Below are 19319 nucleotides of genomic sequence, written 5' to 3'. Positions count from 1 at the left end.
TCTTAAAACATCTATTTGGTTGTATTATCTATCATATGGTTTTTAATAGGTACATCACCTCAGGCTAAAATAACATTTACATTAAAATCTTTGGACAATGTGTAAATGTTCAAGAGGTCATATAAAATGCCTGGGCTTTTTTTTATGTATTTGACTTCTCAGCATGTGAAAAGTCATACTTGCCAACCATGTTTCATAGTATCCCAGAAATACTTTGCTTGGGCTTGACTTTTAATTTTGAAAATTTTTCTTACAGAAGTCCAGACATTTACGTGGAAGTGAGAGCCATGCTTGACCAGGGGTGATGGAGTATCTTCCTAGAAAGCATATGGGAATTTAAACTCAGGCTCTCAATGTTGTAGGGGGCTTACCAAGAGTTAGAAGAAGCCACATGGGATGGACTGGCCTGAGGCAGAGCTTCAGCCTTGAAAAAGCTAAGGCCAAGAGTTTAGAAACCCCCCACCCCTCCTTGGAGCCAACCTGCTGGGAGTGATGGAGCTCATCTGTGAGCTGGAACCAACACTGGCCTTTGAGCACAATTACGGAGTCAGCACAGCTTGTACTTAGCACTTCCTTTCATCATCTTCTCTGTTCGCCTATAACCACTGAACTGTCCATATCTACACACACTCTCTTCTTAGCACTGAGAATAAAGAATAAAGATCTGGCGAGTCAGACCAGTCCTTCCCAACCACACTGTCCATTCGTGGGTGCCTCTGCTGCCCCGAACCCATCTGTGCTCCTGCATTGTCTCCTCTGAGGATGTCTGTCCATGACACAAGGGTCAATTGAAAATAGCCCTTGAAAAGAGCTATTTGTCGTCATCCAAAAGGAGTCCAATCACAGAAATGTGAAATGCTGGAAACACGAGTGGAGCCGCATTTGGGGCCAGGTGAACCCCTTAAATTACAGCACATAAGTAGCTCTCTCCTCTGTGACCGGCTTTCACACTCGGAGGAGGTCATTTCTAAATCCCCATGACACCAGGGATCACTGTCAGTGCCATCATTAAGAGCTGTTTCTGCTGGGAGAGCAAACAAAACCCTTCCTCACCCAGACTGTCCAAAAGAACAATCTGAGTTAGTGAAGGGTGAACACTGGAATATGTTCCATTTTCAAATGTATACGATTGATATATCTAGATTTTTTTAAAGTCTAATGGAGGTCCTGGGGAGCTTGTTTTAATGAACAGATAAGAATGATTTGTAATTCAGGCATTAATTGCTTATATGTAAATAGCTGCTTCTAAAATGCTTAAGGGTCTGTTTGAAGCCAGTTTGTTCTCTTTAAACCTTGGCCTGCAATTTAATTTGCATTCTCAATTTACTACCAAACCCCTTATTTTGTAGATAATGCAAAGGTAAATTTCAGCTAAGTGATCCATACATGAGGTCCACATTTCTGTGGTTTTTACAGAGTTGCTGGGTTTGAATCCTGGGGTATCTGGTGTTTTATTATGACTAATGCTCAGTTTTAAGGCATATTTAAAATATGCGATTTTGCTGTCCTTGCTTCTCAATGCTAATTTTAGCCAAGGCTGCAGTGATAAAAATCTACATAAATAAATACATAAATAAATAAAATCTACAAGGCTTCCTGGAACTACCATTTTCTTGAGACAATAGTTTCCAGAAATGATTCTAATTAGTGTTCCATTGGCTGCAGTGGACAGTTTTATAGATGGTTTTCATTTGCAGGAACTTGTTCACAATACACGTACCACTTTTGTAAACACGTGTGCATGTGTGTGTGTGTATGTATACTTTTTGTTGGTTTGTTGGCTTCAGGATGTGCCATCCACAGTTCAAATTATCCTGAAGCGAAATATTAAATATGGATTCAGTTGGGTCCTGCTGACCCTCACAGTATATATCATGGTGGAAACAACACAGAGCTCTCTTTAGAAGATCTGGTTCCTGATAAATCTGTAATCCTTTTTATAACATTTCTATACATTGAAAAATAGGGATCCGGGATCTCAGAAATACACACAATGGAAATCCCAACGGTAATGAAGGGGATATTTTGCAGGTGGCCCCCTTTAGCTTGGGAAAGAGTCGACTTCCCATGTAGTTCTTCCAAACAGCTGGAGAAATCCAACCCCAATGTCAATCAGATTCCAGTGAGTGGAGGTCAGCGCTGACATCTGGCTAGCCTGTCTTACTGCAGCGTATCCTCACGCTCTGCTCTTTCCTGCACGTGTTCGCTCTTCAGGAAATATTTTATTTATTCCACCGTCTGCAAAACAATATGGCCTCTGGAGCATAGATGAGAATTGGGCCTCTTCTTCAAATTTATCTAAAGTCTGTGAACAACTGCACCACAGAAACATTCTTTTTGCACTGACAGAGTGATTTAGAATGCTCCCCTCTCTTTTTTCGGAGTTAGAGCTTTTATTACGTCTCCTATGAGCAAAGATTAAGCCATGAACTTGTAGTGATTTTCTTTTACAGGGTGCGAGAATGACAGCATCATATCAATTAATGTTGGCATATTACCCAGCACAGGAAAAATGAAACTCAACAGCTTTCCACGGTAAAGCCTCAGGAAAGTGCTCACTGTCAGAGTTATCCTCAAGGCTCAGGACAAGCAGCAGCTTCACAAAGGTCCCCACAGCTGAGACTTCCCATCACGAGCCCTCTTCTGATACAGAGAGAGGGGCTGCCAGGGAAGCTTGGGCAGTGGATGGGCTCTAGGCAGGGGGATGTAAATTTGTTTGTTTTGGAGAAGCACCCTAGAAATATTGGCAGATCATGTAAGGGTTTTTCTTTTGTTTTGGAACTTGCTTGAACTGAACCAAACTCTGCTGGAATTCTCGTCAGAACAGGCACTCTCTCATGGTTTCTAGAATTTCCTGTCTCTGGCCAGGCTGCAGCAATCTGAACAAAGCTTCTCATGGTATTTTATCCTGTTTGGACTCAATTCCAGTACAAACCTGAGATCAAGTTGGGGCAATGGGGAACCGAAACGACAAAATTGTTGAGGAGAAGACTGGCCCGGCGGTTGGTCCCTGCTAAAAGAGTGAGAAAGTGGACTATTGTTGATTTTAGCCACAGGTCCAAGAAGGGGGAAGAGCATCATGTTAGAAGCTGGAGACCTAAGTCCCAGTCCTTTGTCTTGCTGCCGATGGTTGAATTTGCCAAGCTCTTTGGCCACATCTGTAAAGTACGCTGGGATGTCTCTGAAAGCTCTTCCAGATCTCACAGCGCATATTCTGAGGGCTGAGGCATCGCGTTCTGAAAATGCTTGAAAATTTGAAAGTTTTCCTCCCCTGGTCCCCAACCTTACATGGAGACTACATGACTCGGCATTTTCACTTTACTACCAATCGTAATAATATTTCAAGCAGGTACCCGGGGATTAGTTACAAACACATTATTTCTAGCTGACTGTTTCAGTGATACAGAAAGATACGCAGCTTTGGTCCTTTTTATAATAAGCAAATCTAATATCAGTTACCCCTTAAAATCTTTTCCTATATAACATAAAAAGAGAAAATAGTATGGATGCCTCTTCCCAAACTCACCCAGGGCCTCTCTGTTCAGCTCGGGCTGATGCTAGACAACTCCAGAAGGTTCTTTTCACTTGGAAAACTATGAAGTGTTGCGTTTTGGCATCATGCAGAACGATGGCCTTGCCCTCACACCTTCCTGGTCTAATCCCGGTGTGTTACTTACTTTTTCTGCAACAACTTCCCTGCCTCTATATTTTTGTCTACAAGGCTCCCTCTGTCTGAAATACCTCCACTATCTCATTAAAACTATTGCTTTAGTCCACTTTCTCAAACACAATGAAATCCTCACAGGCAAGAACTCCGCACCATGCCTCACGGCACAGATAAATAAAAGTCTTTGGAAAGCATGACATCTTGCTATGTTTTGCCCAGTTTACATTATACAGAAATATGACTAATGAAGAGAAGGAGAGATTAAAGATTAAATGTCTAGTGACATACAATTAACTATGCCTTGTAGGAATCTATCCAAACACATTTTATCCTGTCTCTTCTTGCTTCTGATGTAACATTCCCAATCCAGTCAGGGTTTGTCTCCTCCATTGTCTTTATTCTAGCTTGTCATCAAGGACCGGAACTTTTAGGAAATTCTAAAGGCTCAATAGCAAGTCCCCATATTTCTTTTGGTTTCATCTACCTTCTATTATTCTACATATTCACATTGTAAGTGCATTATGGTACCAAGAAAACACAAAACAAAAAAACAAAAACCCAAAACCATAAAAGAAGACCCACAGGACACAAAATTTCAGGAAAGTGGGATAAGACATAACATATAAAGCAGTGCCCGAGTGGCTCAGTCAGTGAAGTGCTGGCCTTCGGCTGCGGTCATGATCCCAGGATCCTGTGATTGAGTTCCATGTGGGGCTCCCTGCTCAGAGGGGAGTATGCTTGTCCCTCTCCCTCTGTCCCCCACACTTGTGCTCTCTCTCTCTCTCTTGCTCACTCTCTCAAATAAATAAAATATTTTAAAAGAAAAGACATAACATATAAAGGAGTAAGTGAAGATGAAAGCCACTAGTAGAAACTTAGTATTAGCAGACCCTCTGCAGGGACGCAGCCTAGAGCAGCAGCTAGGGTACCACTTATTTACCATCCCTGAGCTCAGAGTTCCTGCCTCTAAAATGGAATAATAGGGTTGTTCTAGTAGTAAGTGCATTAATATACACAAGTGATTCTCAATGTCTGCAGTTATCAGTAGTATTTATATTCTATAAAGTGCTGAGAGTTCTGAATTAGCAAATAGTGGGGCATGGCTCTTAGGAGACATGGGGTTAATTTCCTGTGAACTCTGGTGACTAGAGTATTTTCATCAATTGGCCAATACACAGCCTTGTTTTATGTGTGCTTCTATTTAAGGATACCTTATTTTGTATATATTGTTGACTCATTAAAATTGAACTTTTGCCAACAGCACTGTAACTCATGTCCGAACAGAGCTTACCTGTCGCACATATTTTCTCAATAAGGCATGTCACAGTGCTCAGGAATGCTGGGCAGCACTCAACACTCTGCTGGGGCGACATGGGGGCTGCATCTGAAACAGCAAAATCCACCAGCAAAAAACAAAATTACAAAGTAGCATGGCATTAAAGAGACAGCAAAAAGGCACTTGTTTACAGTATGAGAGCCAAAGCAAGAAGGCAGAACGTCACTTTGCTCAACCTTAGTTGGAAACGTGCAGATCAGGTGACTCAACATTTTATCTGTGTCCTCAAATGATCACCAAAGCACCACAAGCATTGATCCTGGAATTACGAATAAACTTTAGCAAGTAGGTGAATTTGCATATACCGAATCCACCAATAACGAGCACCAATTGTCTATTTTAAAGTGTCAGAATAGTTTCTGGTACATGATAAGTCCTACATATGTGTTTGCTATTATTAAACAAGGTATATTATATCAGGTAGGTACATGTGTGATTGCTATGAAGGTTAATTTTATATGTCAACTTGGCTAGGTTATGGTACCTAGATATTTAAACAAACACTAACCTAAATGTTGCTGGGGAGGTACTTTGTAGATGTGATTAACATCTACAATTAGTTGACCTCACATAAAAGAAATTACTCTCAAAAATGTGGGTGAGCCTTGTCCAATCAGTTGAAGGCCCTAAAAGCAAAAGCTGATGTTTCCTAGAGAAGAAATTCTGCTTCAAGATTGCAACATCAACTCCTGTCTGAGGTTCCAACCTGTTAGATTGCCCTATGGTTTTGGACTTGCCAGTCCCTCTGGTCACATGATTTCTTAAAGTAAATGTCTTAAAATATCTCCTATGGGTTCTGTTTCTCTGGAGAATCCTGGCTGATATATTTGCTATTGATCATTTTTCTCTCTTGCGGTGATACCATCAAGTGAGAGGGACACCTAATTGGAAATAAGGAGGTCCAGGATCCCTGGGTGGCCCAGCGGTTTGGCACCTGCCTTCGGCCCAGGGCATGGTCCTGGAGTCCTGGGATCGAATCCCACATTGGGCTCCCTGCATGGAGCCTGCTTCTTCCTCTGCATGTGTCTCTGCCTCTCTCTCTCTGTCTCTGTCTCTCTCTCTCTCTCTGTCTCTCATGGACAAATAAATAAAATCTTTTTTTTTTAAAAAAAAAAAGGAAATAAGGAGGTTCAGATCTTTGTCTCATCTTATCAGGGATTTCACCAGCCAACATGGTTGGACTGGCTTTGAACTGCATGCCTTTCTAGTTCCAAGATCCCCAGGCAGAGTAAATAGTGTGAGCAAAGCCTTCCCCTCTCTCTACCCTGTCTTCCAGCTCTCTTCATAGAATCATAGAGTATGAGAGTTGGATAGGACCTTCAATATTATATCATCCAAACTCTTTGTTTGTCTATTCTCAAGTAAAAATGTAAAGATCCCAGTCTCACATTCAGTTTTTTTTTCCTCCTAAAACTGAGCATAAACTCTTAAAAGACTTGCTCAGTCTGTTGCCAAATATTCTGAATCCTTGGCAAGCCCTGCCAAGTGCAGCCTCAACAACAAAAATTAGGAGAAATGAGTGGTGGGGACGGAGGGGGTGGGGAAGATAGGATTCTTTTTAAAGCCCTGAAGTGCTAGCAGAAAATTGATCAAAGCCGAGATGAATTTCACCCATCTCCTCTAACAAGCTGCTAATATTGTAGTGTCAGCCCTGTCAGGATAATTTGTCACACATGTCCCTGTGTGGGCTGAAACCCCTTCAGCATCATCTCCCCAACCCACTGCCACAGGCAACTTGTCTGAAACAAAGCACTAAGACATGATGGAAAGGGAAATGCAGGGGGCAGGGGGAGTTACCAGCCACTGATAAGTCATCCAGGTCTGCTCCCCCAGATCTGGCAACCTCACCCAGACCTACCTTCATTATGCCTGAAGAGCCTGCTGCCACTTCAGTTACATTTGTGCTGCTGTCACAATCGCAGTGCCCACTGTCACAAAGATGCTGTCCAGAAAGAAATACCACCTCCTGAAAAATAACATGATGTCAACACTAGTTGCCAGACCAATAAAAATGGTGATAAGCGAGACTCCTTGCTGAGACAGGCTCGGCAGTGGTCTCTCAGCCAGGGCAAAGTTCTCCAGAGCAGAATGACTGCCTGTGACCCCAGAGGGACCTGTGTCCAAGCATCAGCTGTGGGGGGCATGGCTCCCACAGCGAGTCCATCCATCAGATGGGGACCCTGGCACTTGCTTAGGTGGCTCTTGGGCCTATCATCAATTGGCCAACACTCTTGTCACCATCAAGCTTCACAAAGATCCCATTCTTTCTCTCTGCTTTTTACATAAAAATACCAACAAAACATCTGTTGTTGGTAGACCAGAGAACAAGGAGATAAAACAGAATCCAAGGTGCAGTGGGTGTTGGGGGCAGAAATAATGCCCATGTCATAGGCCGGACAGTTTCTTCTGAACTAAGCCATTCAATGTCAGAAAAGAAAGGCATGATTTCCCCTTATTTTTCCATATATTGAACATCATGAGAAATTATAAAAGAAATTGTAGGGCAGCCCGGGTGGCTCAGTGGTTTAGCGCTGCCTTCAGCCCAGGGCGTGATCCTGGAGACCTGGGATCGAGTCCCATGTCAGGCTTCCTACATATGGAGCCTGCTTCTGCCTGTGTCTCTGCCTCTCTCTCTCTCTCTGTGTGTTTCTTTCATGAATAAATAAATAAAGTCTTTAAAAAAAAAAAGAAATTTAAAAGAAATTGTACTATTTTTTCAAGGAAGACTTCTAAATTATATGTTTATGTATCTATGTACACCTTGCTCAAACCAAAATGCATTTAAAGAAGCATCATTTCATAACAATGTTATTGCATAACCTCTTTATGTGGAAGCCACTTATCTAATGCAAGTTAAAGACAAGTGACACTTGTCCTAGGATGTTGCAATTGGAAGGTGCCTTAAATACTATCTGCCAGCCCAACTCCATCATTCATCAGAGAAGTGATTTGCCCAGATTGGCAAAGTGACTTTTCAAACTCAGATTCCTAGCGTGTGGCAGGACTGTGTTTCAAACCTAGATGTCCTCAAAGCCCCATGTTTTTCCTAGCACTACCGGGTTAATTTTATATGAGTTAAGAGGAAGTGAAAGTCCAAGGAGAGCTCTCTGTGGATATGGAGGAGTATGTTGGGTTCAAGTCCTCATTCAGGGCTCAAAAAGTCAAGCCACTTGGGCTGGAAAGGCAGCTAGGGAGTCAGTATTAATGCCAGGAGTGAAAGAAAATAGGACTCTAATTGGAAAGAGAACTGAAAATAGAAGCAGCGAGGAGGTAAAATCAACTGAAATAGCTTAGCAGAGAAGGAGCTAGGCTAATATGTAGTGATCCTTGAAAACTTGAAAAAAAGAATTATTCAGGTTATAATATCACGAATTCCAACTTAAATCTTACACTAGGAAAAGCTGAGTCCATAACCATGGTGCATACCCCTGAATTGCAAGCCTCTTCTGATAAATCTGTCCAATTGCTCACTGTTAATCAAGCAGTTTCATAGCCTCCAGATGCAAAAATGGGCATATCACTCATGACCAGTGACCTTGAAGAGAGAGAATATGACATAGAGAGGTCCCCACCCAAAGGTGGGTGGTGACAATGTCGGTGAAGAGAGAAGAAAAAACTCTGATAAAGTTGTAAATAATCTTCCTGGAGGCACAGTGAGTCAGTATTAGGCTTGTAAAGCCACGAAGAGGGAAATGTATTCTTGCCCCCTTTTACTCTGCTCCCTGACTACTCTTCTGTAGTCCTGTGTCTTTTTTTTTTTTTTCCATTTGGGTTCTATAAGGAAAGGGAAGAGAAGGAGAATGGAACCTTTGTGAAGCTCGGTGGTGACAACAGTGTTGGCCAATTGATGGCCTGCCTGAGAGCGACTTAAGCAAGGCAAGAACAGAGAATGTATAGCAAATTAATTTGGCAGGCAATTTTTTTTGGGGGGGGGGGGATTTGGAGAGCAATACTCCTCTAACCAAAGGTTGGAAGTCAATTTTACCCATTTTTCTTCCACTGTACATTTTCCCCCCTTTGGTCTTCCTCCTTAGTCAGCCAAAGTAAACAGAATCTGGATGTTAAAAATCTGTGTGCAGTGGAGATTTAAAGAGGCCCATTTATCATACACCTTAAAAGCAACTGGGAGGTGGAGGAATAAAGGGCTCAAAGGCACGACCTCAGCAGCTGTGGGTCTCTATGTGTTGCAGCTTTCCCCAACAAAAGAATAGTTGCAGAGGTTCTCATTTCCTCTTGACCCTGCTGCTTCATTGCTGAATTTACCTGCCACCTTCACTGACCTAAGAACAAACCACCCTCAACTGCAGGGCACACAGAGAGGCTTGAAAGAGATAAATAAGGTAATGAATGGAAAGCATAGGGCCCTCACTTGTAGTAAGCAGTCAGGAAATATTCACTGCTTGTTGTGGCCATTTGTGTCATAATTTCTGTCCTCCCCCTCCTCTCCTTCTTGCCTTTCCTCCTCACTATCTTTAACATCATCTCCAACCAGCAACCTGGCTGTCGGGTCAAATGTTGTGTTCCAGTTTTGTTATCAAGTATGAAGGAATGTTAAATCCTATTATAGTCATCCAAATATCTCTAGGTCTTTTGATGAGTAACTAGAATGAATTTGGGGAGTAGCTCAGAGTTTCACAGATGCACAGTGATCTCTGTCTATAATCTAACTTATTTAGTGGGAAGATACAGGGTACTGAATATTTTGAACCAATATATGACTATATGAGATCACACATCTTAATGCTAAATTTTCCCTTTCATGGTTATAGTATTGTTTTAGTGACCATTTTTGACAAATAAAAGCATGGATTACTTTACATTTAATTATCTTTTTATATTATTTTAACTTTCGAACATTATTCCAATAATACATAACTGCAATCTCCACTGCTTTTTTGCATTCTGTTTCTGCCTGGAGATTATCTCCTTGTAATTTTTTTCAGAGGTCTATGAATGATTAAACTTTTTGCACTTTTCTCCTGAAAATGTTTTCTTCCACCTCTTAAATGGTAGTTTAGCTAGATATGGAATTCTAGCTTTTATAAGTTAGGAATTGCATTTGGCTCAAGGACTAGCAATTTGGTCAATGAGGATGGCATGTGTGGCAAGCCTCCTGAATCTCTCTTTTTTGTTTTTGTTTTTGTTTTGTTTTTATGTAGTAAGAAGCTGGAAATGGGAGGTCTTAGGTTATTGCAGTTGCTCAGCAAAGCCATCAGAAATTCCTTGTGCTTTACTAGTCTGCAGTGCTCACCATGTTGTTTTAGTTTAGGTTGTCACAAATGGTTCAGATATCTATAGTCATTAAATCTATGTTCTAGGCAGGAAGAAGGGGAAAGGCTAAGGGCAAGGACAACATGTACAAGTCAGCTATATCTGTCCCTTTTTTACTAGCAACACAGTAGACTTCCAGGGACTACCACCTAAAAAACTTTCTGCTTATATTTCTGTGTCTCATGGCTGATCCTAGTTAGGGAGTGTGGGGAAGTTAGCATTTTAAATGGGTACATTGATGGTCTAAGTAATATTGGAGTTTTGTTAACAAGAAGTTAGACTAACAGCTATGCAGAAAACTAGCAGTGTTTGCCACACAGATTCACAATGATTTCCTTCCTGTGTAAAATATTACTCCATATTTTTTTTTATCTACTATTTGTAGATGGGACTGATGTTGGTCTTTTTCTTTAAGCCTTCTTCTAATTGTTCTGTTGATATTGTAGTCTTTTATAATTTTTTTCCATTTGTCGATGCTGTTGTTTCTCTTTCATAATGTTGACTATGTCAAATATTGGGGGATTCTCACATGAGTGCCTATTTCTGTATTGAGATTCTTGATTCATCTTTTGGTTGTTTCTGCTGTGCTGCCACTTAATTTGAGCTTCCAGGGTCCAGCAGGGTCTGCTCTAGCAAGGGCATCTCAGCATTTAATCTTCATAAGGTGAAACCCTGCAGTTTCTGGGAGTTGCAAGCCAGGTCAGGCTCTGTAAATTATCTCTTTCCTAAGATCCTACAGTCACTTCTTGTTTTGAGTTGATACATCTGCTACTACTTGTGAAGTAAAAGAGTAAAATACAGGCATAAGCCCACTGGCCCTTTCTCCTGATGTCTTGCAACTAACTACTCTTCTGGTAACTCGGGTATATTTTATGCCCAGCTTCTACCCCCTCCAGTCAGGGAACTCGTACATTGCAGCTTTGTCCTATGATTGTCACAGCCTCCAGCCTCTCTTTCCAGTTGATGTGCTGTCTGCTGTTTTTCATTTACATTCTTTTAGGATTTGTCATCATTTCTGGTTCCCTGATAGTTTTGTCTCTTTTTTTTCCAAGGAAGATAATGCATATGCACTTATTTCCATGAAGCTGGTGTGAGAAGAGGGAATCTACATTTTGTTTTTCCTGCCAACTCAAAGACTTTTAAAATGTATTACGAAACACATTTCTATCTATTCTTTTACAAGATTTTCTCTGTTATCCATAAAGTAGGTTGTGCAATTATCCTGAGATCCAATTCACAAATGGGGCAACTGAGAGAGTAAGATTAATCATACTCCCCCTTCATCACAGAAACACTTTTCTGTTTGCAAAGGACTTTTGTTTTTATAATTTCATTGCTATATCTCTTTCTGATTAGATTTTCACTCCTGAAGTCCACTTGTTGTACCATTAGGGAAACTTGAAAGGCAAAAAATCAATTCCTTCCTTTTTGAGTGATAAATCCTGGGTACCAAATGAGTACTTTAAACCAAATGGTATACCGGACCAAGTCAGACCTCACAGCCTTCTGTTTGGCATGGTGCTTCTTGCTTCTGCATGGATATTTCTACCTTGATCACTTCAGTGCCCTCTAAACTCTCTAAATTTACCTCTCCTGTGTTTCCGGTCCCTCTCTTCCAACTAAAAAGAGTTCAGAAATGTAAGTGGTCTTTGGGTTTGGCACATGGAACCAGAGTTTTAATAGTGTAAAATTCATGTCCTGAATACTCAAGGTAGAAGGAGTCAGAAATTAATATAATCCTGTCCTTGAAAAACTTAAAAGGAAGAAATTCAGAAATTCAAGGAAACTAATAACAGTTGTTAATCCCAAGGCAGAAAAGTGATGTTAGAGAATTAAAGTCAGCGGTGAAGAGTAAAAAGCTAGTAGAACAGGAATTAGCAAAGAGCTTCAAAGAGAAGAAGAAGAAAAAGAGGAAGAATAACAAGAACAACAGGAGGAAGAGGAGGAGAATGCAACCATGACCAACAACACTATGACCACGGAGTAAGGGCCCTAAGCCATTTTCTCACAGTGGGTTGTAGTCCAGGGGGCTCATATGGTCTGGCACCTGGTGATCTGGTCCATGGGTGGGTTCTGTCTGTGTGAAGATGCAGGGTTAGGGGCAGCACCCCTCTCCTTTACTCACATCCTTTCTATCAGACAAAATAAGCTACTCTGATGAATTCAAGAGAAGATTAACACATTGTCCTCTTCAAGGTAGTTACCTAGGAACGTGTCTTTAATTCACTAATGAAATTTGGGGGATTTTGTAAGAATTCTAAAGTAGGTCTTTTGGAAGATGTAATAGATAACAGTGCATATTCTTTAGAAATTTGGAATTATTTTGTTCAAGGTGAAACTGGCCACAACCAACAGTGATTATTTACAACTATGCTAGGTCCCCTACAACTGAATGAAGATAAGGTGTGTTTACATCCACAATAAATTAATGGAAGATATGCCTACTTGGCTATAAATACCTGTTTCAACATAGGGCAACCAATATCAGATGTAATATGATTAGTGGGAAGAAAAATATTAGCACTTTAGAAGCTTTGCTAATACTAGGAGGTAGATACTGACAGGCAGAGTATATTTTCCCAGTTTCACTGTGAGAGCTGTTTCATCTTAATTATTACAGACAAAAGCCTAATGAACCTGAGGGCTAGAAGACTGACATAACATGCTGTGTTCCTAGCATATTCTATACTAACGATGCCTACTTATAAATCTTACCATCTTTCCTGGTACATATGACTCTTACCTTCAACCAGATCTAGCAAAAAAGTTTACCTCCTAAGAGCTTGTTTTTCTGACTCCTAGATCTTAATATTCCTGTGGTTTCCTGAGCTACAGAGCAAGCAAATGGAAATTAAGATGACAAAAACACACCCAAAGTAGAAAACTCTATTCTCTAGATCCCTGCAAAATCTCCCAGCTGTGATCCAGAGAGATGCCCATTTTGCATATTTCTTCAGTAAATTCCCTCAGGTGTACCCTAGCACCACCAGCTTTGTTATGAAATGACCCCATTTTTCCTGTGGGTTCCGGAGAAGAGAGCCTGAAATGACCCAAGGGATAGGCTAATGGTCCCAGAAAGAACGTTTAAAAGGATTGAGGTTGCTCCAAGCTTACTTAAATTTCATCTCCTTCATAAAAATTTATCTGACTACCCAACTGAGGATGCTTTTCCAGTTCTCTGAATTCCTAAAACCTTTAGAATATATTGCATATTCTAATTTTTAACTTATACTCCTAAGCACCTTTTTTTCTGGTTGCTGTCGGCTCAGAACCTCGTCTCTCCCCACTCCCAGTGGATCATCTTTCCATGCTTAGGAACGACGAGTCCCAGCTCTCAGGGCTGCAGAGTACCCAGAACACTGGGCACAGAAACTCAGTAAATACTGGTTCACTTGATCTCAGAAAAATGATCTCAATGGTCCTCAATTCAATAAGCTTTTATTTAAAAGAAATGGAGCCATTTTTAAAGTGTTCAGAATACAAACAAAAGGAGTTTGCCATAAACCCAAGCAGGAGAGATTCCTCAGTCAGATCCAGGCTATATGCAAGCTGTGGACGGCGAAAACAGAAATGCTGTGTTTCACAGCATGCTGAGGAAATAACTGAATATTAACTGAAAATTTCTAGGGCAGGTGGGAGGCTATTCCCTAACTCTGTTGATTTAAACCTACCTAAATCAGAGAGTAGAAGTATAAAGGGGGTGTTAAAATAATGTTTAGCAAATAAATTCAGCAAAAGGAAGCTGTATTTTTATATAAAACAACATTGTTGAGGTTGGCATTATAATAAAATGGACATAGAATAAAATGGACCCATTTAAAGTCAGTTCAGTAAGTTTGGACAAATGTAAACATTGATGTACCCAACACCCCAATTAAGATATAGAACATTCTTGAAGTTCTCAAAGATCTCTGTTCTTTTGCAGTCAATTCTAACTTGCCCTTTACCTCAGATGCAGGCAACAATGGATGTGCTGTCTCTGTAGATTATTCTGATTTTTTTCTGGATTTTCATATGGATTGAATCATATAGCACATGCTTTTTGTGCAAGGCTTCTTTCACTCAACATAATGTTGATGAGACTTACCCGTATCTTTGTATGTATTGATAGTCTGTGCCTTTTTATAGCTGAGTAGTATACCACGGCATGAACAGATCACATTCTCTTTATGTTCACAATTGATAAGCATTTGAGTGGTTTCGTTTTTGTCTATTAGGAATAAAGCTGTGATAAACATATGTGTTCAAGTCTTTGTTTCATTTGTCTTGGTTAAATACCTAGGATACAATTGCTCGGTGCTTGGTAAGTATATTTGCAACCATCAATCTGTTTTTCAAAGTGGTTAGATCACTTAGATCTGTCTTTACTATCAATATATGAACACTTCATTTGCTCCATATTCTCATTCATATTTAATATTGCTATTTTTTTTTAAATTTTAGCCATTCTGGTAGGTATGTAGCGGTTTCTCATGTTTTAATTTCTGTTTACTGATGACTAGCAATGTTGAATATCTTTCATATATTTGTTGACCACTTACCTTATTTTTGAAGTGTCTGTGTCTTTGCCTTTTTAAGTTTGATCATTTGCTTTGTTATAATTGTATTGTACAAGTACTTTATATATTTTGAATGTGACTTCTTTAAGATATATAGGTGTTCCAGATAATTTCTCACAGTCTCCTTGTTTTTATATTTGCTTAGTAGTGTCTTTTGAAGCATAAATACTTTTAATTTTAATGAACTCTAGTTGTTTATTTTTTGTAGTTAATGTCTCTTAGTACCTATCTTAAAAAAAAAAATCTCTTCTTATTCCCAAGTCACAAAAACACTTACATGTTGTTTTGGTTCAGTGGACAGCAAAAGTTTTCTGTAAGTGACGAGAAAAATACTTTGGCTGTAAGGAACAAAAGGTTGCTGTTGCAACTATTCACTTCGTCCTGGACCACAAAAGCATCAACTCACAACGCATAACAAATGGGTATGGGTAGATTTGGCCAGTGGGCTACAGTTTGCCAACCCCTATTTTGGAAGTTTTATAGATTTAACCTTTATACTTAGATCTATGATCCATTTCCAATTAATTTTGGAGTATGATGTGAGTCATGGACTGAGAATATATATTTTTTTACATTTTGCCATACATATATCCAAACATTCCCGTAGCATTTGTTGAAAAGATGATTCTTTCCATTAAAAGATGGACTAAAAGAATCATAAATCATGATCAAGTTGAATGTATCTCTTGGATGCAAGGATGGTTCAGCATACGCAAATCAAAAATTTGATACATTGCCTTAACAGAATCAAGAATAAAAATAATATCATTATCCCAATCTATGCAGAAAAAGCATTTGACAAAGTTCAACATTCTTTCATGATAAAAATTCTCAACAATTAGGAATAGAAGGAATTTTCTGCAACATTTTAAAGGTCATATATGACAAGCTCACTGCTAGCATCATATTCAATGATGAAAAAGCTGAAACTTTCTTTCTGAGATCAGGAACAAGACAAGGATGTTCACTCTTACCACCTCTATTTAGCACAGTAGTAGAAGTTCTAGCCAGAGCAATTAGGAAAGGAAAGGAAATAAAATATATCCAAATAAGAAAGGAAGAGGTAAAATTGTCTGTTTGCAGATGATGATCTTAAACACAGAAAACCCTAAAGACTCCACCAAAAGATAGTTAGAACTAATAAACAGGCAGAAACCAAATATACAAAATCAATACACAAAAATCACTTACATTTACACTGATAATTAACTATTTGAAAGAGAAATAAAGAAAAAACAATCCCATTTACAATAACATGAAACACAATAAAATATTTAGGAATAAATTTAACCATGGAGGTGAAAGACTTGTATACTTAAACCTATAAAACAGTCTGAAAGTAAATGAGAAAGACAGAAATAAATGGAAAGATATCCCGTGACTATGAATTGGAAGAATTAATATTATCAAAATGTCTATACTCTCCAAGTGGTCTATAGAATCAAGGCAATCTCTGTCAAAATTCCATTGGCATTCTTCACAAAAATAGGAAAAAAATTCTAAAAGACCAAATAATAACCAAAACAATTTTGAGAAAGAACAAGGCTGGAGACATCATAGTTTCTGATTTTAAACTAACTCTATAGAATTACACTAATCAAATTATTATAGTACTAATATTTTTTAAAGACACAAAGAGGGATGCCTGGTGGCTCAGTGGGCTAAGTGTTTGCCTTTGGCTCAGGTCCTGATCCCAGGGTCTTGGGATGGAGTCCCACATAGGGCTCCCTTGGCAGGGAGCCTGCTTCTCCTTCTCCTATTCCCCCTGCTTGTGCTCTCTCTCTCTCTCTCTCTCTCTCTCTGTCAAATAAAGAAGTAAAGTCTTTTTTTTTTTTTAAAGAAAGACACAATAACTAATGGAATAGAATAGAATCCAAACAGAAATCCACAAATCCACAGCCACCTAATCTTTGATGAGAGTGCCAAGAATCCACACAATAGGGAAAGGATAGTCTCTTCACTAAATGCTATTGAGAAACCTGGATAGTCACAAGCAGAAGCGTAAAACTGAACCCCTATTTTACATCATTGTATTGGAGGGCTGTATCTGGCATATTAAATTAAGAATATGCAGATTATGACCTCCTAAATGAAGAGACACAAGCTACCCTCATGGGGTCAACAGGTAGTTCCCTTTAGCATCTGAGCTCCTTCTTTGGGGAAATGAGAACCCTGGAATGGTTCTAATTCAAGGTGGAATCTTAATATACTCACACAAAGGAAGTCATAAGATTTATTACTTACAGATTCTAGGAACAGGGTAAAAGGTTTGAGGAGCACCTATTACTTATGAAGTGGTTGGGGCAAAGGTCACTAATTTTTCACGAGCTCAGCTCTAACTGGTTATTTTAAATTGTAACCTCACTTTGGGAAAATCAGAGTGAGAGCTTGGAGCAGGAACTCTAAGCTTGGGTCTTTATTTAAATGTTTGGCCTCTGGTGTGAGTTGCATTTTCATATTGTAAAAGGCCTTTGGCAGCAACTTAAAATAGCTGTTTTCTCATCACAACTGATCACAAAAATTAACTCAAAATGAATTAAAGACTTAAATAGAACACCTAAAATCACAAAACTCCAAGAAGAAAACAGAAAAAAAACTCCTTGACCTTGGTCTTGGTGACTATATTTTTTGGATATGATGCCAAAGTAGAGGCAACCAAAGTGAGAATAAAGTGGGACTATATGAAACTAAAATGCTTCTGCACAGCAAACAATCAACAACATTTAAAAGAAACCTGCAGAATGGGAGAAAATATTTGCAAACCATATATGTGATAAGGGGTTAATAACCAAAATATATAAGGAACTTATATAACTCCATAGCAAAAAACAAGCAACCTGACTAAACTGGGCAGAGGGGAGTCCCTGGGCAGCTCAGTCAGTTAAGCATCTACCTTTGGCTCAGGTCATGATCCCAGAGTCCTAGGGACTCTGTATCAGGCTTCCTGCTCAGGAAGGAGTCTGCTTCTCCCTCTGTCCCTCCCCTGTTCCTGCACTCTCTCTCTCTCAAATGAATAAATAAATAAATAAATAAATAAATAAATAAATAAATAAATAAATAATTTAATTTAATTTAAAAATAAATAGTTAATTTTATTATGTTAAAGTTACTATATAGTTGCAAAATTACCATATATTAATATGATATATGATAAAAATTAAAATTACTATATATTAAAAAATAAATGAGTAAAGGACCTGAATAGACATTTTTCCAAAGGAGACATATGAATGGCCAATAGGTACATGAAAAGATGATCAACATCACTAATCATCATGGAAATGCAAATGAAAGCAGTAATGAGATATCACCTCACACCTGTTAGAATGGCTTTTATCAAAAAGACAAGAGACAACGTGTTGGTGAGAATGTGGAGAAAAGGGAACTTTTGGACCTTGTCGGTAGAAAGTAAACTGGCAAACTGGCACAGCCTTTATGAAAAAGTGTGGAGGACCTCAAAAAATTAAAAATAGAACTACCATATGATCCAGCATTCCTACTTCTGGGTATATGTTTGAAGGAAACAGAATCATCTCAAAAAGATATCTGCACTTCTGTATTTGTCGCAGCATTATTCACAATAGCCAAGATATGGAGACAACCTGTGTCTGTCAATGGATGAATGAATAAAGAAATTGTGGTATGGATCTTGATTCAGTCATGAGAAAGAAGGAAATCTTGACATTTGCAATGAAATAGATGAAACCTAGAGGACTGGATGGTAAGTGAAATTAGCCAAAGACAAATTCTGTATGATGTCACTTTTTAATGGAATTGAAAACAAAAACAAAACCACAACTTCAATCTGTATAAAATCCAAGTGTAATGATGGTTTCTAGGGCCTGGGGTTGGGGGCATAAGGGAAATGGGGAGATGCTGATCCAAGGGTACAAACTTTCGGTTATAAGATGAATAAGCTCTGAGGTTCTAAGATGCGGCATGCTGAGTATAGCTAATAATACGGTATTGTACACTTGAAATGTGTTAGCAGAGTAAACCTTAAGCATCCTTATCGCCTGCTCCCTCACACACCAATGGTAACTATGTGAGGTAACAGATGTGTTTACTTGATCACATGGCATTCATTTCACAAACTATACATATCAAATCATCATGTTGTACATTTTAAATATATAAAGTTTTGTCAGTTATACCTCAATAAAGCTGGAAAATAAATTTTAAAATGAATGAATACACAAATAAATTAGTTTTTATAATAGACCTCTTTCCCTATTGAATGATCTTGATACCTCTTTCGAAATCCGTTAGCCACATAAGGGAGTACATATTTCTGGAATTTCTATTCTCCAAAACACGATGCATATTTTTATGTCAAGACATCACTGTCTTGATGACTGTATATTTACAGTAATTCTTGAAATCTGGTAGTGTACATTCTTCAACTTTTTTTCTTTTTCTTTTTTTTAACTGCTTTGGCCTTTATATAGTTACTTTGCTTTTATAATATTTTATATAATGATAGAAC

This window comes from Canis lupus, chromosome 2, assembly GCF_011100685.1.
Source record: "Canis lupus familiaris isolate Mischka breed German Shepherd chromosome 2, alternate assembly UU_Cfam_GSD_1.0, whole genome shotgun sequence".
In the NCBI taxonomy this organism is placed as follows: Eukaryota; Metazoa; Chordata; class Mammalia; order Carnivora; family Canidae; genus Canis; species Canis lupus.
Note: the sequence above shows the minus strand (reverse complement) of the source record.